Consider the following 26,634-nt stretch of genomic DNA (forward strand, 5'->3'; position numbering starts at 1 on the left):
TCCCTTGAGATAAATCTGCAAATATCTCGGAAACGAAGCGAGCTATGGCAAAATGTTAAGAGACCTTTTTTGTAGAGAATTAAGTTTCCTACTTTTTATGTTCTATGATATTTTTTGATCAGATGCGCAGTTCTCGAGATATATCAAGATATTTAAAAGTTCCGAAGCCGCACCAACATAATAGAGATACAGAAACACCGTGGCCCCTTTCTTTGAGATAACTCTGCACTATTGCGAGCTGTAAATGCCACTTCCAGCTTAGCTGTGCAGAAGAAGAACAACAAGAAGAAGAAATATCTCGAAATATGTCCGTCAGGCCCCTGCCCTTGAGATATATCTGCAAATATCTCGGAAACGAAGCGAGCTATGGCAAAATGTTGAGAGACCTTTTTTGTAGAGAATTATGTTTCCTACAATTTATGTTCTATGATATTTTTTGATCAGAAGCGTAGTTTTCGAGATATATCGAGATATTTAAAAGTTCCGAAGCCGCACCAACATAATAGAGATACAGAAACACCGTGGCCCCTTTCTTTGAGATAACTCTGCACTAGTGCGAGCCGCAAATGCCACTTCCAGCTTAGCTGTGCAGAAGAAGAACAACAAGAAGAAGAAATATCTCGAAATATGTCCGTCAGGCCCCTTCCCTTGAGATATATCTGCAAATATCTCGGAAACGAAGCGAGCTATGGCAAAATGTTGAGAGACCTTTTTTGTAGCGAATTATGTTTCCTACAATTTATGTTCTATGATATTTTTTGATCAGAAGCGTAGTTTTCGAGATATATCGAGATATTTAAAAGTTCCGAAGCCGCACCAACATAATAGAGATACAGAAACACCGTGGCCCCTTTCTTTGAGATAACTCTGCACTATTGCGAGCTGCAAATGCCACTTCCAGCTTAGCTGTGCAGAGGAAGAACAACAAGAAGAAGAAGTATCTCGAAATATGTCCGTCAGGCCCGTTCCTTTGAGCTGAATCTGCAAATATCTCGGAAACGAAGCGAGCTATGGCAAAATGTTAAGAGACGTTTTTTGTAGAGAATTATGTTTCCTACAATTTATGTTCTATGATATTTTTTGATCAGAAGCGTAGTTTTCGAGATATATCGAGATATTTAAAAGTTCCGAAGCCGCACCAACATAATAGAGATACAGAAACACCGTGGCCCCTTTCTTTGAGATAACTCTGCACTAGTGCGAGCCGCAAATGCCACTTCCAGCTTAGCTGTGCAGAAGAAGAACAACAAGAAAAAGAAATATCTCGAAATATGTCCGTCAGGCCCCTTCCCTTGAGATATATCTGCAAATATCTCGGAAACGAAGCGAGCTATGGCAAAATGTTAAGAGACCTTTTTTGTAGAGAATTAAGTTTCCTACTTTTTATCTTCTATGATATTTTTTGATCAGATGCGTAGTTCTCGAGATATATCAAGATATTTAAAAGTTCCGAAGCCGCACCAACATAATAGAGATACAGAAACACCGTGGCCCCTTTCTTTGAGATAACTCTGCACTATTGCGAGCTGTAAATGCCACTTCCAGCTTAGCTGTGCAGAAGAAGAACAACAAGAAGAAGAAATATCTCGAAATATGTCCGTCAGGCCCCTTCCCTTGAGATATATCTGCAAATATCTCGGAAACGAAGCGAGCTATGGCAAAATCTTAAGAGACCTTTTTTGTAGAGAATTAAGTTTCCTACTTTTTATCTTCTATGATATTTTTTGATCAGATGCGTAGTTCTCGAGATATATCAAGATATTTAAAAGTTCCGAAGCCGCACCAACATAATAGAGATACAGAAACACCGTGGCCCCTTTCTTTGAGATAACTCTGCACTATTGCGAGCTGTAAATGCCACTTCCAGCTTAGCTGTGCAGAAGAAGAACAACAAGAAGAAGAAATATCTCGAAATATGTCCGTCAGGCCAGTTCCTTTGAGCTGAATCTGCAAATATCTCGGAAACGAAGCGAGCTATGGCAAAATGTTAAGAGACATTTTTTGTAGAGAATTATGTTTCCTACAATTTATGTTCTATGAGATTTTTTGATCAGAAGCGTAGTTTTCGAGATATATCGAGATATTTAAAAGTTCCGAAGCCGCACCAACATAATAGGGATACAGGAACACCGTGGCCCCTTTCTTTGAGATAACTCTGCACTAGTGCGAGCCGCAAATGCCACTTCCAGCTTAGCTGTGCAGAAGAAGAACAACAAGAAGAAGAAATATCTCGAAATATGTCCGTCAGGCCCCTTCCCTTGAGATAAATCTGCAAATATCTCGGAAACGAAGCGAGCTATGGCAAAATGTTAAGAGACCTTTTTTGTAGAGAATTAAGTTTCCTACTTTTTACCTTCTATGATATTTTTTGATCAGATGCGTAGTTCTCGAGATATATCAAGATATTTAAAAGTTCCGAAGCCGCACCAACATAATAGAGATACAGAAACACCGTGGCCCCTTTCTTTGAGATAACTCTGCACTATTGCGAGCTGTAAATGCCACTTCCAGCTTAGCTGTGCAGAAGAAGAACAACAAGAAGAAGAAATATCTCGAAATATGTCCGTCAGGCCCCTTCCCTTGAGATATATCTGCAAATATCTCGGAAACAAAGCGAGCTATGGCAAAATGTTAAGAGACCTTTTTTGTAGAGAATTATGTTTCCTAGAATTTATGTTCTATGGTATTTTTTGATCAGAAGCGTAGTTTTCGAGATACATCGAGATATTTAAAAGTTCCGAAGCCGCACCAACATAATAGAGATACAGAAACACCCTGGCCCCTTTCTTTGAGATAACTCTGCACTAGTGCGAGCCGCAAATGCCACTTCCAGCTTAGCTGTGCAGAAGAAGAACAACAAGAAGAAGAAATATCTCGAAATATGTCCGTCAGGCCCCTTCCCTTGAGATATATCTGCAAATATCTCGGAAACGAAGCGAGCTATGGCAAAATGTTAAGAGACCTTTTTTGTAGAGAATTCTGTTTCCTACAATTTATGCTCTATGATATTTTTTGATCAGAAGCGTAGTTTTCGAGATATATCGAGATATTTAAAAGTTCCGAAGCCGCACCAACATAATAGAGATACAGAAACACCGTGGCCCCTTTCTTTGAGATAACTCTGCACTAGTGCGAGCCGCAAATGCCACTTCCAGCTTAGCTGTGCAGAAGAAGAACAACAAGAAGAAGAAGTATCTCGAAATATGTCCGTCAGGCCCCTTCCCTTGAGATAAATCTGCAAATATCTCGGAAACGAAGCGAGCTATGGCAAAATGTTAAGAGACCTTTTTTGTAGAGAATTAAGTTTCCTACTTTTTATGGTCTATGATATTTTTTGATCAGATGCGTAGTTCTCGAGATATATCAAGATATTTAAAAGTTCCGAAGCCGCACCAACAAAATAGAGATACAGAAACACCGTTGCCCCTTTCTTTGAGATAACTCTGCACTAGTGCGAGCCGCAAATGCCACTTCCAGCTTAGCTGTGCAGAAGAAGAACAACAAGAAGAAGAAATATCTCGAAATATGTCCGTCAGGCCCCTTCCCTTGAGATAAATCTGCAAATATCTCGGAAACGAAGCGAGCTATGGCAAAATGTTAAGAGACCTTTTTTGTAGAGAATTAAGTTTCCTACTTTTTATGTTCTATGATATTTTTTGATCAGATGCGTAGTTCTCGAGATATATCAAGATATTTAAAAGTTCCGAAGCCGCACCAACATAATAGAGATACAGAAACGCCGTGGCCCCTTTCTTTGAGATAACTCTGCACTATTGCGAGCTGCAAATGCCACTTCCAGCTTAGCTGTGCAGAGGAAGAACAACAAGAAGAAGAAATATCTCGAAATATGTCCGTCAGGCCAGTTCCTTTGAGATGAATCTGCAAATATCTCGGAAACGAAGCGAGCTATGGCAAAATGTTAAGAGACGTTTTTTATAGAGAATTATGTTTCCTACAATTTATGTTCTATGATATTTTTTGATCAGAAGCGTAGTTTTCGAGATACATCGAGATATTTAAAAGTTCCGAAGCCGCACCAACATAATAGAGATACAGAAACAGCGTGGCCCCTTTCTTTGAGAAAACTCTGCACTAGTGCGAGCCGCAAATGCCACTTCCAGCTTAGCTGTGCAGAAGAAGAACAACAAGAAGAAGAAATATCTCGAAATATGTCCGTCAGGCCCCTTCCCTTGAGATATATCTGCAAATATCTCGGAAACGAAGCGAGCTATGGCAAAATGTTGAGAGACCTTTTTTGTAGCGAATTATGTTTCCTACAATTTATATTCTATGATATTTTTTGATCAGAAGCGTAGTTTTCGAGATATATCGAGATATTTAAAAGTTCCGAAGCCGCACCAACATAATAGAGATACAGAAACACCGTGGCCCCTTTCTTTGAGATAACTCTGCACTATTGCGAGCTGCAAATGCCACTTCGAGCTTAGCTGTGCAGAGGAAGAACAACAAGAAGAAGAAGTATCTCGAAATATGTCCGTCAGGCCCCTTCCCTTGAGATAAATCTGCAAATATCTCGGAAACGAAGCGAGCTATGGCAAAATGTTAAGAGACCTTTTTTGTAGAGAATTAAGTTTCCTACTTTTTATGTTCTATGATATTTTTTGATCAGATGCGTAGTTCTCGAGATATATCAAGATATTTAAAAGTTCCGAAGCCGCACCAACATAATAGAGATACAGAAACACCGTGGCCCCTTTCTTTGAGATAACTCTGCACTATTGCGAGCTGTAAATGCCACTTCCAGCTTAGCTGTGCAGAAGAAGAACAACAAGAAGAAGAAATATCTCGAAATCTGTCCGTCAGGCCCCTTCCCTTGAGATATATCTGCAAATATCTCGGAAACGAAGCGAGCTATGGCAAAATGTTAAGAGACCTTTTTTGTAGAGAATTATGTTTCCTACAATTTATATTCTATGATATTTTTTGATCAGAAGCGTAGTTTTCGAGATACATCGAGATATTTAAAAGTTCCGAAGCCGCACCAACATAATAGAGATACAGAAACACCGTGGCCCCTTTCTTTGAGATAACTCTGCACTAGTGCGAGCCGCAAATGCCACTTCCAGCTTAGCTGTGCAGAAGATGAACAACAAGAAGAAGAAATATCTCGAAATATGTCCGTCAGGCCCCTTCCCTTGAGATAAATCTGCAAATATCTCGGAAACGAAGCGAGCTATGGCAAAATGTTAAGAGACCTTTTGTGTAGAGAATTAAGTTTCCTACTTTTTATGTTCTATGATATTTTTTGAGCAGATGCGTAGTTCTCGAGATATATCAAGATATTTAAAAGTTCCGAAGCCGCACCAACATAATAGAGATACAGAAACACCGTGGCCCCTTTCTTTGAGATAACTCTGCACTATTGCGAGCTGCAAATGCCACTTCCAGCTTAGCTGTGCAGAGGAAGAACAGCAAGAAGAAGAAATATCTCGAAATATGTCCGTCAGGCCAGTTCCTTTGAGCTGAATCTGCAAATATCTCGGAAACGAAGCGAGCTATGGCAAAATGTTAAGAGACGTTTTTTGTAGAGAATTATGTTTCCTACAATTTAAGTTCTATGATATTTTTTGATCAGAAGCGTAGTTTTCGAGATATATCGAGATATTTAAAAGTTCCGAAGCCGCACCAACATAATAGGGATACAGAAACACCGTGGCCCCTTTCTTTGAGATAACTCTGCACTAGTGCGAGCCGCAAATGCCACTTCCAGCTTAGCTGTGCAGAAGAAGAACAACAAGAAGAAGAAATATCTCGAAATATGTCCGTCAGGCCAGTTCCTTTGAGATGAATCTGCAAATATCTCGGAAACGAAGCGAGCTATGGCAACATGTTAAGAGACGTTTTTTATAGAGAATTATGTTTCCTACAATTTATGTTCTATGATATTTTTTGATCAGAAGCGTAGTTTTCGAGATACATCGAGATATTTAAAAGTTCCGAAGCCGCACCAACATAATAGGGATACAGAAACACCGTGGCCCCTTTCTTTGAGATAACTCTGCACTAGTGCGAGCCGCAAATGCCACTTCCAGCTTAGCTGTGCAGAAGAAGAACAACAAGAAGAAGAAATATCTCGAAATATGTCCGTCAGGCCCCTTCCCTTGAGATAAATCTGCAAATATCTCGGAAACGAAGCGAGCTATGGCAAAATGTTAAGAGACCTTTTTTGTAGAGAATTAAGTTTCCTACTTTTTATGTTCTATGATATTTTTTGATCAGATGCGTAGTTCTCGAGATATATCAAGATATTTAAAAGTTCCGAAGCCGCACCAACATAATAGAGATACAGAAACAGCGTGGCCCCTTTCTTTGAGATAACTCTGCACTAGTGCGAGCCGCAAATGCCACTTCCAGCTTAGCTGTGCAGAGGAAGAACAACAAGAAGAAGAAATATCTCGAAATATGTCCGTCAGGCAGTTCCTTTGAGCTGAATCTGCAAATATCTCGGAAACGAAGCGAGCTATGGCAAAATGTTAAGAGACGTTTTTTGTAGAGAATTATGTTTCCTACAATTTATGTTCTATGATATTTTTTGGTCAGAAGCGTAGTTTTCGAGATATATCGAGATATTTAAAAGTTCAGAAGCCGCACCAACATAATAGGGATACAGAAACACCGTGGCCCCTTTCTTTGAGATAACTCTGCACTATTGCGAGCTGTAAATGCCACTTCCAGCTTAGCTGTGCAGAAGAAGAACAACAAGAAGAAGAAATATCTCGAAATATGTCCGTCAGGCCCCTTCCCTTGAGATATATCTGCAAATATCTCGGAAACGAAGCGAGCTATGGCAAAATGTTGAGAGACCTTTTTTGTAGAGAATTAAGTTTCCTACTTTTTATCTTCTATGATATTTTTTGATCAGATGCGTAGTTCTCGAGATATATCAAGATATTTAAAAGTTCCGAAGCCGCACCAACATAATAGAGATACAGAAACACCGTGGCCCCTTTCTTTGAGATAACTCTGCACTATTGCGAGCTGTAAATGCCACTTCCAGCTTAGCTGTGCAGAAGAAGAACAACAAGAAGAAGAAATATCTCGAAATATGTCCGTCAGGCCCCTTCCCTTGAGATAAATCTGCAAATATCTCGGAAACGAAGCGAGCTATGGCAAAATGTTAAGAGACCTTTTTTGTAGAGAATTAAGTTTCCTACTTTTTACCTTCTATGATATTTTTTGATCAGATGCGTAGTTCTCGAGATATATCAAGATATTTAAAAGTTCCGAAGCCGCACCAACATAATAGAGATACAGAAACACCGTGGCCCCTTTCTTTGAGATAACTCTGCACTATTGCGAGCTGTAAATGCCACTTCCAGCTTAGCTGTGCAGAAGAAGAACAACAAGAAGAAGAAATATCTCGAAATATGTCCGTCAGGCCAGTTCCTTTGAGATGAATCTGCAAATATCTCGGAAACGAAGCGAGCTATGGCAAAATCTTAAGAGACGTTTTTTATAGAGAATTATGTTTCCTACAATTTATGTTCTATGATATTTTTTGATCAGAAGCGTAGTTTTCGAGATACATCGAGATATTTAAAAGTTCCGAAGCCGCACCAACATAATAGAGATACAGAAACAGCGTGGCCCCTTTCTTTGAGATAACTCTGCACTAGTGCGAGCCGCAAATGCCACTTCCAGCTTAGCTGTGCAGAAGAAGAACAACAAGAAGAAGAAATATCTCGAAATATGTCCGTCAGGCCCCTTCCCTTGAGATATATCTGCAAATATCTCGGAAACGAAGCGAGCTATGGCAAAATGTTAAGAGACCTTTTTTGTAGAGAATTCTGTTTCCTACAATTTATGCTCTATGATATTTTTTGATCAGAAGCGTAGTTTTCGAGATATATCGAGATATTTAAAAGTTCCGAAGCCGCACCAACATAATAGGGATACAGAAACACCGTGGCCCCTTTCTTTGAGATAACTCTGCACTAGTGCGAGCCGCAAATGCCGCTTCCAGCTTAGCTGTGCAGAAGAAGAACAACAAGAAGAAGAAATATCTCGAAATATGTCCGTCAGGCCCCTTCCCTTGAGATAAATCTGCAAATATCTCGGAAACGAAGCGAGCTATGGCAAAATGTTAAGAGACATTTTTTGTAGAGAATTATGTTTCCTACAATTTATGTTCTATGATATTTTTTGATCAGAAGCGTAGTTTTCGAGATACATCGAGATATTTAAAAGTTCCGAAGCCGCACCAACATAATAGAGATACAGAAACACCGTGGCCCCTTTCTTTGAGATAACTCTGCACTAGTGCGAGCTGTAAATGCCACTTCCAGCTTAGCTGTGCAGAAGAAGAACAACAAGAAGAAGAAATATCTCGAAATATGTCCGTCAGGCCCCTTCCCTTGAGATATATCTGCAAATATCTCGGAAACGAAGCGAGCTATGGCAAAATGTTAAGAGACCTTTTTTGTAGAGAATTATGTTTCCTACAATTTATGTTGTATGATATTTTTTGATCAGAAGCGTAGTTTTCGAGATACATCGAGATATTTAAAAGTTCCGAAGCCGCACCAACATAATAGAGATACAGAAACACCGTGGCCCCTTTCTTTGAGATAACTCTGCACTAGTGCGAGCCGCAAATGCCACTTCCAGCTTAGCTGTGCAGAAGAAGAACAACAAGAAGAAGAAATATCTCGAAATATGTCCGTCAGGCCCCTTCCCTTGAGATAAATCTGCAAATATCTCGGAAACGAAGCGAGCTATGGCAAAATGTTAAGAGACCGTTTTTGTAGAGAATTAAGTTTCCTACTTTTTATGTTCTATGATATTTTTTGATCTGACGCGTAGTTCTCGAGATATATCAAGATATTTAAAAGTTCCGAAGCCGCACCAACATAATAGAGATACAGAAACACCGTGGCCCCTTTCTTTGAGATAACTCTGCACTATTGCGAGCTGCAAATGCCACTTCCAGCTTAGCTGTGCAGAAGAAGAACAACAAGAAGAAGAAATATCTCGAAATATGTCCGTCAGGCCCCTTCCCTTGAGATAAATCTGCAAATATCTCGGAAACGAAGCGAGCTATTGCAAAATGTTAAGAGACCTTTTTTGTAGAGAATTAAGTTTCCTACTTTTTATCTTCCATGATATTTTTTGATCAGATGCGTAGTTCTCGAGATATATCAAGATATTTAAAAGTTCCGAAGCCGCACCAACATAATAGAGATACAGAAACACCGTGGCCCCTTTCTTTGAGATAACTCTGCACTATTGCGAGCTGTAAATGCCACCTCCAGCTTAGCTGTGCAGAAGAAGAACAACAAGAAGAAGAAATATCTCGAAATATGTCCGTCAGGCCCCTTCCCTTGAGATATATCTGCAAATATCTCGGAAACGAAGCGAGCTATGGCAAAATGTTAAGAGACCTTTTTTGTAGAGAATTATGTTTCCTACAATTTATGTTCTATGATATTTTTTGATCAGAAGCGTAGTTTTCGAGATATATCGAGATATTTAAAAGTTCCAAAGCCGCACAAACATAATAGAGATACAGAAACACCGTGGCCCCTTTCTTTGAGATAACTCTGCACTAGTGCGAGCCGCAAATGCCACTTCCAGCTTAGCTGTGCAGAAGAAGAACAACAAGAAGAAGAAATATCTCGAAATATGTCCGTCAGGCCCCTTCCCTTGAGATAAATCTGCAAATATCTCGGAAACGAAGCGAGCTATGGCAAAATGTTGAGAGACCTTTTTTGTAGAGAATTAAGTTTCGTACTTTTTATGTTCTATGATATTTTTTGATCAGATGCGTAGTTCTCGAGATATATCAAGATATTTAAAAGTTCCGAAGCCGCACCAACATAATAGAGATACAGAAACGCCGTGGCCCCTTTCTTTGAGATAACTCTGCACTATTGCGAGCTGCAAATGCCACTTCCAGCTTAGCTGTGCAGAGGAAGAACAACAAGAAGAAGAAATATCTCGAAATATGTCCGTCAGGCCAGTTCCTTTGAGATGAATCTGCAAATATCTCGGAAACGAAGCGAGCTATGGCAAAATGTTAAGAGACGTTTTTTATAGAGAATTATGTTTCCTACAATTTATGTTCTATGATATTTTTTGATCAGAAGCGTAGTTCTCGAGATACATCGAGATATTTAAAAGTTCCGAAGCCGCACCAACATAATAGAGATACAGAAACACCGTGGCCCCTTTCTTTGAGATAACTCTGCACTAGTGCGAGCCGCAAATGCCACTTCCGGCTTAGCTGTGCAGAAGAAGAACTACAAGAAGAAGAAATATCTCGAAATATGTCCGTCTGGCCCCTTCCCTTGAGATAAATCTGCAAATATCTCGGAAACGAAGAGAGCTATGACAAAATGTTAAGAGACCTTTTTTGTAGAGAATTAAGTTTTCTACTTTTTATGTTCTATGATATTTTTTGATCAGATGCGTAGTTCTCGAGATATATCAAGATATTTAAAAGTTCCGAAGCCGCACCAACATAATAGAGATACAGAAACACCGTGGCCCCTTTCTTTGAGATAACTCTGCACTATTGCGAGCTGTAAATGCCACTTCCAGCTTAGCTGTGCAGAAGAAGAACAACAAGAAGAAGAAATATCTCGAAATATGTCCGTCAGGCCCCTTCCCTTGAGATATATCTGCAAATATCTCGGAAACGAAGCGAGCTATGGCAAAATGTTAAGAGACCTTTTTTGTAGAGAATTATGTTTCCTACAATTTATGTTCTATGATATTTTTTGATCAGAAGCGTAGTTTTCGAGATATATCGAGATATTTAAAAGTTCCAAAGCCGCACAAACATAATAGAGATACAGAAACACCGTGGCCCCTTTCTTTGAGATAACTCTGCACTAGTGCGAGCCGCAAATGCCACTTCCAGCTTAGCTGTGCAGAAGAAGAACAACAAGAAGAAGAAATATCTCGAAATATGTCCGTCAGGCCCCTTCCCTTGAGATAAATCTGCAAATATCTCGGAAACGAAGCGGGCTATGGCAAAATGTTGAGAGACCTTTTTTGTAGAGAATTAAGTTTCCTACTTTTTATGTTCTATGATATTTTTTGATCAGATGCGTAGTTCTCGAGATATATCAAGATATTTAAAAGTTCCGAAGCCGCACCAACATAATAGAGATACAGAAACGCCGTGGCCCCTTTCTTTGAGATAACTCTGCACTATTGCGAGCTGCAAATGCCACTTCCAGCTTAGCTGTGCAGAGGAAGAACAACAAGAAGAAGAAATATCTCGAAATATGTCCGTCAGGCCAGTTCCTTTGAGATGAATCTGCAAATATCTCGGAAACAAAGCGAGCTATGGCAAAATGTTAAGAGACGTTTTTTATAGAGAATTATGTTTCCTACAATTTATGTTCTATGATATTTTTTGATCAGAAGCGTAGTTCTCGAGATACATCGAGATATTTAAAAGTTCCGAAGCCGCACCAACATAATAGAGATACAGAAACACCGTGGCCCCTTTCTTTGAGATAACTCTGCACCATTGCGAGCTGTAAATGCCACTTCCAGCTTAGCTGTGCAGAAGAAGAACAACAAGAAGAAGAAATATCTCGAAATATGTCCGTCAGGCCCCTTCCCTTGAGATAAATCTGCAAATATCTCGGAAACGAAGCGAGCTATGGCAAAATGTTAAGAGACCTTTTTTGTAGAGAATTAAGTTTCCTACTTTTTATGTTCTATGATATTTTTTGATCAGATGCGTAGTTCTCGAGATATATCAAGATATTTAAAAGTTCCGAAGCCGCACCAACATAATAGAGATACAGAAACACCGTGGCCCCTTTCTTTGAGATAACTCTGCACTATTGCGAGCTGCAAATGCCACTTCCAGCTTAGCTGTGCAGAGGAAGAACAACAAGAAGAAGAAGTATCTCGAAATATGTCCGTCAGGCCCGTTCCTTTGAGCTGAATCTGCAAATATCTCGGAAACGAAGCGAGCTGTGGCAAAATGTTAAGAGACGTTTTTTGTAGAGAATTATCTTTCCTACAATTTATGATCTATGATATTTTTTGATCAGAAGCGTAGTTTTCGAGATATATCGAGATATTTAAAAGTTCCGAAGCCGCACCAACATAATAGGGATACAGAAACACCGTGGCCCCTTTCTTTGAGATAACTCTGCACTAGTGCGAGCCGCAAATGCCACTTCCAGCTTAGCTGTGCAGAAGAAGAACAACAAGAAGAAGAAATATCTCGAAATATGTCCGTCAGGCCCCTTCCCTTGAGATAAATCTGCAAATATCTCGGAAACGAAGCGAGCTATGGCAAAATGTTAAGAGACCTTTTTTGTAGAGAATTAAGTTTCCTACTTTTTATCTTCTATGATATTTTTTGATCAGATGCGTAGTTCTCGAGATATATCAAGATATTTAAAAGTTCCGAAGCCGCACCAACATAATAGAGATACAGAAACACCGTGGCCCCTTTCTTTGAGATAACTCTGCACTAGTGCGAGCCGCAAATGCCACTTCCAGCTTAGCTGTGCAGAAGAAGAACAACAAGAAGAAGAAATATCTCGAAATATGTCCGACAGGCCCCTTCCCTTGAGATAAATCTGCAAATATCTCGGAAACGAAGCGAGCTATGGCAAAATGTTAAGAGACCTTTTTTGTAGAGAATTAAGTTTCCTACTTTTCATGTTCTATGATATTTTTTGATCAGATGCGTAGATCTCGAGATATATCAAGATATTTAAAAGTTCCGAAGCCGCACCAACATAATAGAGATACAGAAACATCGTGGCCCCTTTCTTTGAGATAACTCTGCACTATTGCGAGCTGTAAATGCCACTTCCAGCTTAGCTGTGCAGAAGAAGAACAACAAGAAGAAGAAATATCTCGAAATATGTCCGTCAGGCCCCTTCCCTTGAGATATATCTGCAAATATCTCGGAAACGAAGCGAGCTATGGCAAAATGTTAAGAGACCGTTTTTGTAGAGAATTATGCTTCCTACAATTTATGTTCTATGATATTTTTTGATCAGAAGCGTAGTTTTCGAGATATATCGAGATATTTAAAAGTTCCGAAGCCGCACCAACATAATAGAGATACAGAAACACCGTGGCCCCTTTCGTTGAGACAACTCTGCACTAGTGCGAGCCGCAAATGCCACTTCCAGCTTAGCTGTGCAGAAGAAGAACAACAAGAAGAAGAAATATCTCGAAATATGTCCGTCAGGCCCCTTCCCTTGAGATAAATCTGCAAATATCTCGGAAACGAAGCGAGCTATGGCAAAATGTTAAGAGACCTTTTTTGTAGAGAATTATGTTTCCTACTTTTTATGTTCTATGATATTTTTTGATCAGATGGGTAGTTCTCGAGATATATCAAGATATTTAAAAGTTCCGAAGCCGCACCAACATAATAGAGATACAGAAACACCGTGGCTCCTTTCTTTGAGATAACTCTGCACTAGTGCGAGCCGCAAATGCCACTTCCAGCTTAGCTGTGCAGAAGAAGAACAACAAGAAGAAGAAATATCTCGAAATATGTCCGTCAGGCCCCTGCCCTTGAGATATATCTGCAAATATCTCGGAAACGAAGCGAGCTATGGCAAAATGTTAAGAGACCGTTTTTGTAGAGAATTAAGTTTCCTACTTTTTATGTTCTATGATATTTTTTGATCAGACGCGTAGTTCTCGAGATATATCAAGATATTTAAAAGTTCCGAAGCCGCACCAACATAATAGAGATACAGAAACACCGTGGCCCCTTTCTTTGAGATAACTCTGCACTATTGCGAGCTGCAAATGCCACTTCCAGCTTAGCTGTGCAGAAGAAGAACAACAAGAAGAAGAAATATCTCGAAATATGTCCGTCAGGCCCCTTCCCTTGAGATAAATCTGCAAATATCTCGGAAACGAAGAGAGCTATGGCAAAATGTTAAGAGACCTTTTTTGTAGAGAATTAAGTTTCCTACTTTTCATGTTCTATGATATTTTTTGTTCAGATGCGTAGTTCTCGAGATATATCAAGATATTTAAAAGTTCCGAAGCCGCACCAGCATAATAGAGATACAGAAACACCGTGGCCCCTTTCTTTGAGATAACTCTGCACTATTGCGAGCTGTAAATGCCACTTCCAGCTTAGCTGTGCAGAAGAAGAACAACAAGAAGAAGAAATATCTCGAAATATGTCCGTCAGGCCCCTTCCCTTGAGATAAATCTGCAAATATCTCGGAAACGAAGCGAGCTATGGCAAAATGTTAAGAGACCTTTTTTGTAGAGAATTAAGTTTCCTACTTTTCATGTTCTATGATATTTTTTGATCAGATGCGTAGTTCTCGAGATATATCAAGATATTTAAAAGTTCCGAAGCCGCACCAACATAATAGAGATACAGAAACACCGTGGCTCCTTTCTTTGAGATAACTCTGCACTAGTGCGAGCCGCAAATGCCACTTCCAGCTTAGCTGTGCAGAAGAAGAACAACAAGAAGAAGAAATATCTCGAAATATGTCCGTCAGGCCCCTGCCCTTGAGATATATCTGCAAATATCTCGGAAACGAAGCGAGCTATGGCAAAATGTTAAGAGACCGTTTTTGTAGAGAATTAAGTTTCCTACTTTTTATGTTCTATGATATTTTTTGATCAGACGCGTAGTTCTCGAGATATATCAAGATATTTAAAAGTTCCGAAGCCGCACCAACATAATAGAGATACAGAAACACCGTGGCCCCTTTCTTTGAGATAACTCTGCACTATTGCGAGCTGCAAATGCCACTTCCAGCTTAGCTGTGCAGAAGAAGAACAACAAGAAGAAGAAATATCTCGAAATATGTCCGTCAGGCCCCTTCCCTTGAGATAAATCTGCAAATATCTCGGAAACGAAGAGAGCTATGGCAAAATGTTAAGAGACCTTTTTTGTAGAGAATTAAGTTTCCTACTTTTCATGTTCTATGATATTTTTTGTTCAGATGCGTAGTTCTCGAGATATATCAAGATATTTAAAAGTTCCGAAGCCGCACCAGCATAATAGAGATACAGAAACACCGTGGCCCCTTTCTTTGAGATAACTCTGCACTATTGCGAGCTGTAAATGCCACTTCCAGCTTAGCTGTGCAGAAGAAGAACAACAAGAAGAAGAAATATCTCGAAATATGTCCGTCAGGCCCCTTCCCTTGAGATAAATCTGCAAATATCTCGGAAACGAAGCGAGCTATGGCAAAATGTTAAGAGACCTTTTTTGTAGAGAATTAAGTTTCCTACTTTTCATGTTCTATGATATTTTTTGATCAGATGCGTAGTTCTCGAGATATATCAAGATATTTAAAAGTTCCGAAGCCGCACCAACATAGTAGAGATACAGAAACACCGTGGCCCCTTTCTTTGAGATAACTCTACACTATTGCGAGCTGTAAATGCCACTTCCAGCTTAGCTGTGCAGAAGAAGAACAACAAGAAGAAGAAATATCTCGAAATATGTCCGTCAGGCCCCTTCCCTTGAGATAAATCTGCAAATATCTCGGAAACGAAGCAAGCTATGGCAAAATGTTAAGAGACCTTTTTTGTAGAGAATTATGTTTCCTACAATTTACGTTCTATGATATTTTTTGATCAGAAGCGTAGTTTTCGAGATATATCGAGATATTTAAAAGTTCCGAAGCCGCACCAACATAATAGAGATACAGAAACACCGTGGCCCCTTTCTTTGAGATAACTCTGCACTAGTGCGAGCCGCAAATGCCACTTCCAGCTTAGCTGTGCAGAAGAAGAACAACAAGAAGAAGAAATATCTCGAAATATGTCCGACAGGCCCCTTCCCTTGAGATAAATCTGCAAATATCTCGGAAACGAAGCGAGCTATGGCAAAATGTTAAGAGACCTTTTTTGTAGAGAATTAAGTTTCCTACTTTTCATGTTCTATGATATTTTTTGATCAGATGCGTAGATCTCGAGATATATCAAGATATTTAAAAGTTCCGAAGCCGCACCAACATAATAGAGATACAGAAACACCGTGGCCCCTTTCTTTGAGATAACTCTGCACTATTGCGAGCTGTAAATGCCACTTCCAGCTTAGCTGTGCAGAAGAAGAACAACAAGAAGAAGAAATATCTCGAAATATGTCCGTCAGGCCCCTTCCCTTGAGATATATCTGCAAATATCTCGGAAACGAAGCGAGCTATGGCAAAATGTTAAGAGACCTTTTTTGTAGAGAATTATGCTTCCTACAATTTATGTTCTATGATATTTTTTGATCAGAAGCGTAGTTTTCGAGATATATCGAGATATTTAAAAGTTCCGAAGCCGCACCAACATAATAGAGATACAGAAACACCGTGGCCCCTTTCGTTGAGACAACTCTGCACTAGTGCGAGCCGCAAATGCCACTTCCAGCTTAGCTGTGCAGAAGAAGAACAACAAGAAGAAGAAATATCTCGAAATATGTCCGTCAGGCCCCTTCCCTTGAGATAAATCTGCAAATATCTCGGAAACGAAGCGAGCTATGGCAAAATGTTAAGAGACCTTTTTTGTAGAGAATTATGTTTCCTACTTTTTATGTTCTATGATATTTTTTGATCAGATGCGTAGTTCTCGAGATATATCAAGATATTTAAAAGTTCCGAAGCCGCACCAACATAATAGAGATACAGAAACACCGTGGCTCCTTTCTTTGAGATAACTCTGCACTAGTGCGAGCCGCAAATGCCACTTCCAGCTTAGCTGTGCAGAAGAAGAACAACAAGAAGAAGAAATATCTCGAAATATGTCCGTCAGGCCCCTTCCCTTGAGATATATCTGCAAATATCTCGGAAACGAATCGAGCTATGGCAAAATGTTAAGAGACCGTTTTTGTAGAGAATTAAGTTTCCTACTTTTTATGTTCTATGATATTTTTTGATCAGACGCGTAGTTCTCGAGATATATCAAGATATTTAAAAGTTCCGAAGCCGCACCAACATAATAGAGATACAGAAACACCGTGGCCCCTTTCTTTGAGATAACTCTGCACTATTGCGAGCTGCAAATGCCACTTCCAGCTTAGCTGTGCAGAAGAAGAACAACAAGAAGAAGAAATATCTCGAAATATGTCCGTCAGGCCCCTTCCCTTGAGATAAATCTGCAAATATCTCGGAAACGAAGAGAGCTATGGCAAAATGTTAAGAGACCTTTTTTGTAGAGAATTAAGTTTCCTACTTTTCATGTTCTATGATATTTTTTGTTCAGATGCGTAGTTCTCGAGATATACCAAGATATTTAAAAGTTCCGAAGCCGCACCAGCATAATAGAGATACAGAAACACCGTGGCCCCTTTCTTTGAGATAACTCTGCACTATTGCGAGCTGTAAATGCCACTTCCAGCTTAGCTGTGCAGAAGAAGAACAACAAGAAGAAGAAATATCTCGAAATATGTCCGTCAGGCCCCTTCCCTTGAGATATATCTACAAATATCTCGGAAACGAAGCGAGCTATGGCAAAATGGTAAGAGACCTTTTTTGTAGAGAATTATGCTTCCTACAATTTATGTTCTATGATATTTTTTGATCAGAAGCGTAGTTTTCGAGATATATCGAGATATTTAAAAGTTCCGAAGCCGCACCAACATAATAGAGATACAGAAACACCGTGGCCCCTTTCGTTGAGACAACTCTGCACTAGTGCGAGCCGCAAATGCCACTTCCAGCTTAGCTGTGCAGAAGAAGAACAACAAGAAGAAGAAATATCTCGAAATATGTCCGTCAGGCCCCTTCCCTTGAGATAAATCTGCAAATATCTCGGAAACGAAGCGAGCTATGGCAAAATGTTAAGAGACCTTTTTTGTAGAGAATTATGTTTCCTACTTTTTATGTTCTATGATATTTTTTGATCAGATGCGTAGTTCTCGAGATATATCAAGATATTTAAAAGTTCCGAAGCCGCACCAACATAATAGAGATACAGAAACACCGTGGCTCCTTTCTTTGAGATAACTCTGCACTAGTGCGAGCCGCAAATGCCACTTCCAGCTTAGCTGTGCAGAAGAAGAACAACAAGAAGAAGAAATATCTCGAAATATGTCCGTCAGGCCCCTTCCCTTGAGATATATCTGCAAATATCTCGGAAACGAAGCGAGCTATGGCAAAATGTTAAGAGACCGTTTTTGTAGAGAATTAAGTTTCCTACTTTTTATGTTCTATGATATTTTTTGATCAGACGCGTAGTTCTCGAGATATATCAAGATATTTAAAAGTTCCGAAGCCGCACCAACATAATAGAGATACAGAAACACCGTGGCTCCTTTCTTTGAGATAACTCTGCACTATTGCGAGCTGCAAATGCCACTTCCAGCTTAGCTGTGCAGAAGAAGAACAACAAGAAGAAGAAATATCTCGAAATATGTCCGTCAGGCCCCTTCCCTTGAGATAAATCTGCAAATATCTCGGAAACGAAGAGAGCTATGGCAAAATGTTAAGAGACCTTTTTTGTAGAGAATTATGCTTCCTACAATTTATGTTCTATGATATTTTTTGATCAGAAGCGTAGTTTTCGAGATATATCGAGATATTTAAAAGTTCCGAAGCCGCACCACCATAATAGAGATACAGAAACACCGTGGCCCCTTTCTTTGAGATAACTCAGCACTATTGCGAGTTGGAAATGCCACTTCCAGTTTAGCTGTGCAGAAGAAGAACAACAAGAAGAAGAAATATCTCGAAATATGTCCGTCAGGCCCCTTCCCTTGAGATATATCTGCAAATATCTCGGAAACGAAGCGAGCTATGGCAAAATGGTAAGAGACCTTTTTTGTAGAGAATTATGCTTCCTACAATTTATGTTCTATGATATTTTTTGATCAGAAGCGTAGTTTTCGAGATAAATCGAGATATTTAAAAGTTCCGAAGCCGCACCAACATAATAGAGATACAGAAACACCGTGGCCCCTTTCTTTGAGATAACTCTGCACTATTGCGAGCTGCAAATGCCACTTCCAGCTTAGCTGTGCAGAAGAAGAACAACAAGAAGAAGAAATATCTCGAAATATGTCCGTCAGGCCCCTTCCCTTGAGATAAATCTGCAAATATCTCGGAAACGAAGCGAGCTATGGCAAAATCTTAAGAGACCTTTTTTGTAGAGAATTAAGTTTCCTACTTTTAATGTTCTATGATATTTTTTGATCAGATGCGTAGTTCTCGAGATATATCAAGATATTTAAAAGTTCCGAAGCCGCACCAACATAGTAGAGATACAGAAACACCGTGGCCCCTTTCTTTGAGATAACTCTGCACTATTGCGAGCTGTAAATGCCACTTCTAGCTTAGCTGTGCAGAAGAAGAACAACAAGAAGAAGAAATATCTCGAAATATGTCCGTCAGGCCCCTTCCCTTGAGATAAATCTGCAAATATCTCGGAAACGAAGCGAGCTATGGCAAAATGTTAAGAGACCTTTTTTGTAGAGAATTATGTTTCCTACTTTTTATGTTCGATGATATTTTTTGATCAGATGCGTAGTTCTCGAGATATATCAAGATATTTAAAAGTTCCGAAGCTGCACCAACATAATAGAGGTACAGAAACACCGTGGCCTCTTTCTTTGAGATAACTCTGCACTATTGCGAGCTGCAAATGCCACTTCGAGCTTAGCTGTGCAGAAGAAGAACAACAAGAAGAAGAAATATCTCGAAATATGTCCGTCAGGCCCCTTCCCTTGAGATAAATCTGCAAATATCTCGGAAACGAAGAGAGCTATGGCAAAATGTTAAGAGACCTTTTTTGTAGAGAATTATGCTTCCTACAATTTATGTTCTATGATATTTTTTGATCAGAAGCGTAGTTTTCGAGATATATCGAGATATTTAAAAGTTCCGAAGCCGCACCAACATAATAGAGATACAGAAACACCGTGGCCCCTTTCTTTGAGATAACTCAGCACTATTGCGAGTTGGAAATGCCACTTCCAGTTTAGCTGTGCAGAAGAAGAACAACAAGAAGAAGAAATATCTCGAAATATGTCCGTCAGGCCCCTTCCCTTGAGATATATCTGCAAATATCTCGGAAACGAAGCGAGCTATGGCAAAATGGTAAGAGACCTTTTTTGTAGAGAATTATGCTTCCTACAATTTATGTTCTATGATATTTTTTGATCAGAAGCGTAGTTTTCGAGATAAATCGAGATATTTAAAAGTTCCGAAGCCGCACCAACATAATAGAGATACAGAAACACCGTGGCCCCTTTCTTTGAGATAACTCTGCACTATTGCGAGCTGCAAATGCCACTTCCAGCTTAGCTGTGCAGAAGAAGAACAACAAGAAGAAGAAATATCTCGAAATATGTCCGTCAGGCCCCTTCCCTTGAGATAAATCTGCAAATATCTCGGAAACGAAGAGAGCTATGGCAAAATGTTAAGAGACCTTTTTTGTAGAGAATTAAGTTTCCTACTTTTCATGTTCTATGATATTTTTTGATCAGATGCGTAGTTCTCGAGATATATCAAGATATTTAAAAGTTCCGAAGCCGCACCAACATAGTAGAGATACAGAAACACCGTGGCCCCTTTCTTTGAGATAACTCTACACTATTGCGAGCTGTAAATGCCACTTCCAGCTTAGCTGTGCAGAAGAAGAACAACAAGAAGAAGAAATATCTCGAAATATGTCCGTCAGGCCCCTTCCCTTGAGATAAATCTGCAAATATCTCGGAAACGAAGCAAGCTATGGCAAAATGTTAAGAGACCTTTTTTGTAGAGAATTATGTTTCCTACAATTTACGTTCTATGATATTTTTTGATCAGAAGCGTAGTTTTCGAGATATATCGAGATATTTAAAAGTTCCGAAGCCGCACCAACATAATAGAGATACAGAAACACCGTGGCCCCTTTCTTTGAGATAACTCTGCACTATTGCGACCTGCAAATGCCACTTCCAGCTCAGCTGTGCAGAAGAAGAACAACAAGAAGAAGAAATATCTCGAAATATGTCCGTCAGGCCCCTTCCCTTGAGATATATCTGCAAATATCTCGGAAACGAAGCGAGCTATGGCAAAATCTTAAGAGACCTTTTTTGTAGAGAATTAAGTTTCCTACTTTTAATGTTCTATGATATTTTTTGATCAGATGCGTAGTTCTCGAGATATATCAAGATATTTAAAAGTTCCGAAGCCGCACCAACATAGTAGAGATACAGAAACACCGTGGCCCCTTTCTTTGAGATAACTCTGCACTATTGCGAGCTGTAAATGCCACTTCTAGCTTAGCTGTGCAGAAGAAGAACAACAAGAAGAAGAAATATCTCGAAATATGTCCGTCAGGCCCCTTCCCTTGAGATAAATCTGCAAATATCTCGGAAACGAAGCGAGCTATGGCAAAATGTTAAGAGACCTTTTTTGTAGAGAATTATGTTTCCTACTTTTTATGTTCGATGATATTTTTTGATCAGATGCGTAGTTCTCGAGATATATCAAGATATTTAAAAGTTCCGAAGCTGCACCAACATAATAGAGGTACAGAAACACCGTGGCCTCTTTCTTTGAGATAACTCTGCACTATTGCGAGCTGCAAATGCCACTTCGAGCTTAGCTGTGCAGAAGAAGAACAACAAGAAGAAGAAATATCTCGAAATATGTCCGTCAGACCCCTTCCCTTGAGATGAATCTGCACATATCTCGGAAACGAAGCGAGCTATGGCAAAATGTTAAGAGACCTTTTTTGTAGAGAATTATGCTTCCTACAATTTATGTTCTATGATATTTTTTGATCAGAAGCGTAGTTTTCGAGATATATCGAGATATTTAAAAGTTCCGAAGCCGCACCAACATAATAGAGATACAGAAGCACCGTGGCCCCTTTCGTTGAGATAACTCTTCACTAGTGCGAGCCGCAAATGCCACTTCCAGCTTAGCTGTGCAGAAGAAGAATAACAAGAAGAAGAAATATCTCGAAATATGTCCGTCAGGCCCCTTCCCTTGAGATAAATCTGCAAATATCTCGGAAACGAAGCGAGCTATGGCAAAATGTTAAGAGACCTTTTTTGTCGAGAATTATGTTTCCTACAATTTATGTTCTATGATATTTTTTGATCAGAAGCGTAGTTTTCGAGATAAATCGAGATATTTAAAAGTTCCGAAGCCGCACCAACATAATAGAGATACAGAAACACCGTGGCCCCTTTCTTTGAGATACCTCAGCACTATTGCGAGCTGGAAATGCCACTTCCAGTTTAGCTGTGCAGAAGAAGAACAACAAGAAGAAGAAATATCTCGAAATATGTCCGTTAGGCCCCTTCCCTTGAGATAAATCTGCAAATATCTCGGAAACGAAGCGAGCTATGGCAAAATGTTAAGAGACCTTTTTTGTAGAGAATTAAGTTTCCTACTTTTTATGTTCTATGATATTTTTTGATCAGATGCGTAGTTCTCGAGATATATCAAGATATTTAAAAGTTCCGAAGCCGCACCAACATAATAGAGATACAGAAACACCGTGGCCCCTTTCTTTGAGATAACTCTGCACTATTGCGAGCTGCAAATGCCACTTCCAGCTTAGCTGTGCAGAAGAAGAACAACAAGAAGAAGAAATATCTCGAAATATGTCCGTCAGGCCCCTTCCCTTGAGATAAATCTGCAAATATCTCGGAAACGAAGAGAGCTATGGCAAAATGTTAAGAGACCTTTTTTGTAGAGAATTAAGTTTCCTACTTTTCATGTTCTATGATATTTTTTGATCAGATGCGTAGTTCTCGAGATATATCAAGATATTTAAAAGTTCCGAAGCCGCACCAATATAGTAGAGATACAGAAACACCGTGGCCCCTTTCTTTGAGATAACTCTGCACTATTGCGAGCTGTAAATGCCACTTCCAGCTTAGCTGTGCAGAAGAAGAACAACAAGAAGAAGAAATATCTCGAAATATGTCCGTCAGGCCCCTTCCCTTGAGATATATCTGCAAATATCTCGGAAACGAAGCGAGCTATGGCAAAATGTTAAGAGACGTTTTTTATAGAGAATTATGTTTCCTACAATTTATGTTCTATGATATTTTTTGATCAGAAGCGTAGTTTTCGAGATATATCGAGATATTTAAAAGATCCGAAGCCGCACCAACATAATAGAGATACAGAAACACCGTGGCCCCTTTCTTTGAGATAACTCTGCACTAGTGCGAGCCGCAAATGCCGCTTCCAGCTTAGCTGTGCAGAAGAAGAACAACAAGAAGAAGAAATATCTCGAAATATGTCCGTCAGGCCCCTTCCCTCGAGATAAATCTGCAAATATCTCGGAAACGAAGCGAGCTATGGCAAAATGTTAAGAGACCTTTTTTGTAGAGAATTAAGTTTCCTACTTTTTATATTCTATGATATTTTTTGATCGGATGCGTAGTTCTCGAGATATATCAAGATATTTAAAAGTTCCGAAGCCGCACCAACATAATAGAGATACAGAAACACCGTGGCCCCTTTCTTTGAGATAACTCTGCACTATTGCGCGCTGCAAATGCCACTTCCAGCTTAGCTGTGCAGAAGAAGAACAACAAGAAGAAGAAATATCTCGAAATATGTCCGTCAGGCCCCTTCCCTCGAGATAAATCTGCAAATATCTCGGAAACGAAGCGAGCTATGGCAAAATGTTAAGAGACCTTTTTTGTAGAGAATTAAGTTTCCTACTTTTTATGTTGTATGATATTTTTTGATCGGATGCGTAGTTCTCGAGATATATCAAGATATTTAAAAGTTCCGAAGCCGCACCAACATAATAGAGATACAGAAACACCGTGGCCCCTTTCTTTGAGATAACTCTGCACTATTGCGAGCTGCAAATGCCACTTCCAGCTTAGCTGTGCAGAAGAAGAACAACAAAAAGAAGAAATATCTCGAAATATGTCCGTCAGGCCCCTTCCCTTGAGATAAATCTGCAAATATCTCGGAAACGAAGCGAGCTATGGCAAAATGTTAAGAGACCTCTTTTGTAGAGAATTAAGTTTCCTACTTTTTATGTTCTATGATATTTTTCGATCAGATGCGTAGTTCTCGAGATATATCAAGATATTTAAAAGTTCCGAAGCCGCACCAACATAATAGAGATACAGAAACACCGTGGCCCCTCTCTTTGAGATTACTCTGCACTATTGCGAGCTGCAAATGCCACTTCCAGCTTAGCTGTGCAGAAGAAGAACAACAAGAAGAAGAAATATCTGGAAATATGTCCGTCAGGCCCCTTCCCTTGAGATAAATCTGCAAATATCTCGGAAACGAAGCGAGCTACGGCAAAATGTTAAGAGACCTTTTTTGTAGAGAATTATGTTTCCTACAATTTATGTTCTATGATATTTTTTGATCAGAAGCGTTGTTTTCGAGATATATCGAGATATTTAAAAGATCCGAAGCCGCACCAACATAATAGAGATACAGAAACACCGTGGCCCCTTTCTTTGAGATAACTCTGCACTATTGCGCGCTGCAAATGCCACTTCCAGCTTAGCTGTGCAGAAGAAGAACAACAAGAAGAAGAAATATCTCGAAATATGTCCGTCAGGCCCCTTCCCTCGAGATAAATCTGCAAATATCTCGGAAACGAAGCGAGCTATGGCAAAATGTTAAGAGACCTTTTTTGTAGAGAATTAGGTTTCCTACTTTTTATGTTCTATGATATTTTTTGATCGGATGCGTAGTTCTCGAGATATATCAAGATATTTAAAAGTTCCGAAGCCGCACCAACATAATAGAGGTACAGAAACACCGTGGCCCCTTTCTTTGAGATAACTCTGCACTATTGCGAGCTGCAAATGCCACTTCCAGCTTAGCTGTGCAGAAGAAGAACAACAAGAAGAAGAAATATCTGGAAATATGTCCGTCAGGCCCCTTCCCTTGAGATAAATCTGCAAATATCTCGGAAACGAAGCGAGCTACGGCAAAATGTTAAGAGACCTTTTTTGTAGAAAATTAGGATTCCTACTTTTTATGTTCTATGATATTTTTTGAACAGATGCGTAGTTCTCGAGATATATCAAGATATTTAAAAGTTCCGAAGCCGCACCAATATAGTAGAGATACAGAAACACCGTGGCCCCTTTCTTTGAGATAACTCTGCACTATTGCGAGCTGCAAATGCCACTTCCAGCTTAGCTGTGCAGAAGAAGAACAACAAGAAGAAGAAATATCTGGAAATATGTCCGTCAGGCCCCTTCCCTTGAGATAAATCTGCAAATATCTCGGAAACGAAGCGAGCTACGGCAAAATGTTAAGAGACCTTTTTTGTAGAGAATTATGTTTCCTACAGTTTATGTTCTATGATATTTTTCGATTAGATGCGTAGTTCTCGAGATATATCAAGATATTTAAAAGTTCCGAAGCCGCACCAACATAATAGAGATACAGAAACACCGTGGCCCCTTTCTTTGAGATAACTCTGCACTATTGCGAGCTGCAAATGCCACTTCCAGCTTAGCTGTGCAGAAGAAGAACAACAAGAAGAAGAAATATCTGGAAATATGTCCGTCAGGCCCCTTCCCTTGAGATAAATCTGCAAATATCTCGGAAACGAAGCGAGCTACGGCAAAATGTTAAGAGACCTTTTTTGTAGAAAATTAGGATTCCTACTTTTTATGTTCTATGATATTTTTTGAACAGATGCGTAGTTCTCGAGATATATCAAGATATTTAAAAGTTCCGAAGCCGCACCAACATAATAGAGATACAGAAACACCGTGGCCCCTTTCTTTGAGATAACTCTGCACTATTGCGCGCTGCAAATGCCACTTCCAGCTTAGCTGTGCAGAAGAAGAACAACAAGAAGAAGAAATATCTCGAAATATGTCCGTCAGGCCCCTTCCCTTGAGATAAATCTGCAAATATCTCGGAAACGAAGCGAGCTATGGCAAAATGTTAAGAGATCTTTTTTGTAGAGAATTAAGTTTCCTACTTCTTATGTTCTATGATATTTTCTGATCAGATGCGTAGTTCTCGAAATATATCAAGATATTTAAAAGTTCCGAAGCCGCACCAACATAATAGAGATACAGAAACACCGTGGCCCCTTTCTTTGAGATAACTCTGCACTACTGCGAGCTGCAAATGCCACTTCCAGCTTAGCTGTGCAGAAGAAGAACAACAAGAAGAAGAAATATCTCGAAATATGTCCGTCAGGCCCCTTCACTTGAGATAAATCTGCAAATATCTCGGAAACGAAGCGAGCTATGGCAAAATGTTAAGAGACCATTTTTGTAGAGAATTAAGTTTCCTACTTTTTATGTTTTATGATATTTTTTGATCAGATGCGTAGTTCTCGAGATATATCCTGATATTTAAAAGTTCCGAAGCGGCACCAACATAATAGAGATACAGAAACACCGTGGCCCCTTTCTTTGAGGTAACTCTGCACTATTGCGAGCTGCAAATGCCACTTCCAGCTTAGCTGTGCAGAAGAAGAACAACAAGAAGAAGGAATATCTCGAAATATGTCCGTCAGGCCCCTTCCCTTGAGATAAATCTGCAAATATCTCGGAAACCATGCGAGCTATGGCAAAATGTTTAGAGACCTTATTTGTAGAGAATTAAGTTTCCTACTTTTTATGTTCTACGATATTTTTTGATTAGATGCGTAGTTCTCGAGATATATCAAGATATTTAAAAGTTCCGAAGCCGCACCAACATAATAGAGATACAGAAACACCGTGGCCCCTTTCTTTGAGATAACTCTGCACTA

Source organism: Osmia lignaria, unplaced genomic scaffold (genome assembly GCF_051020975.1).
Source record: "Osmia lignaria lignaria isolate PbOS001 unplaced genomic scaffold, iyOsmLign1 scaffold0005, whole genome shotgun sequence".
In the NCBI taxonomy this organism is placed as follows: domain Eukaryota; kingdom Metazoa; phylum Arthropoda; class Insecta; order Hymenoptera; family Megachilidae; genus Osmia; species Osmia lignaria.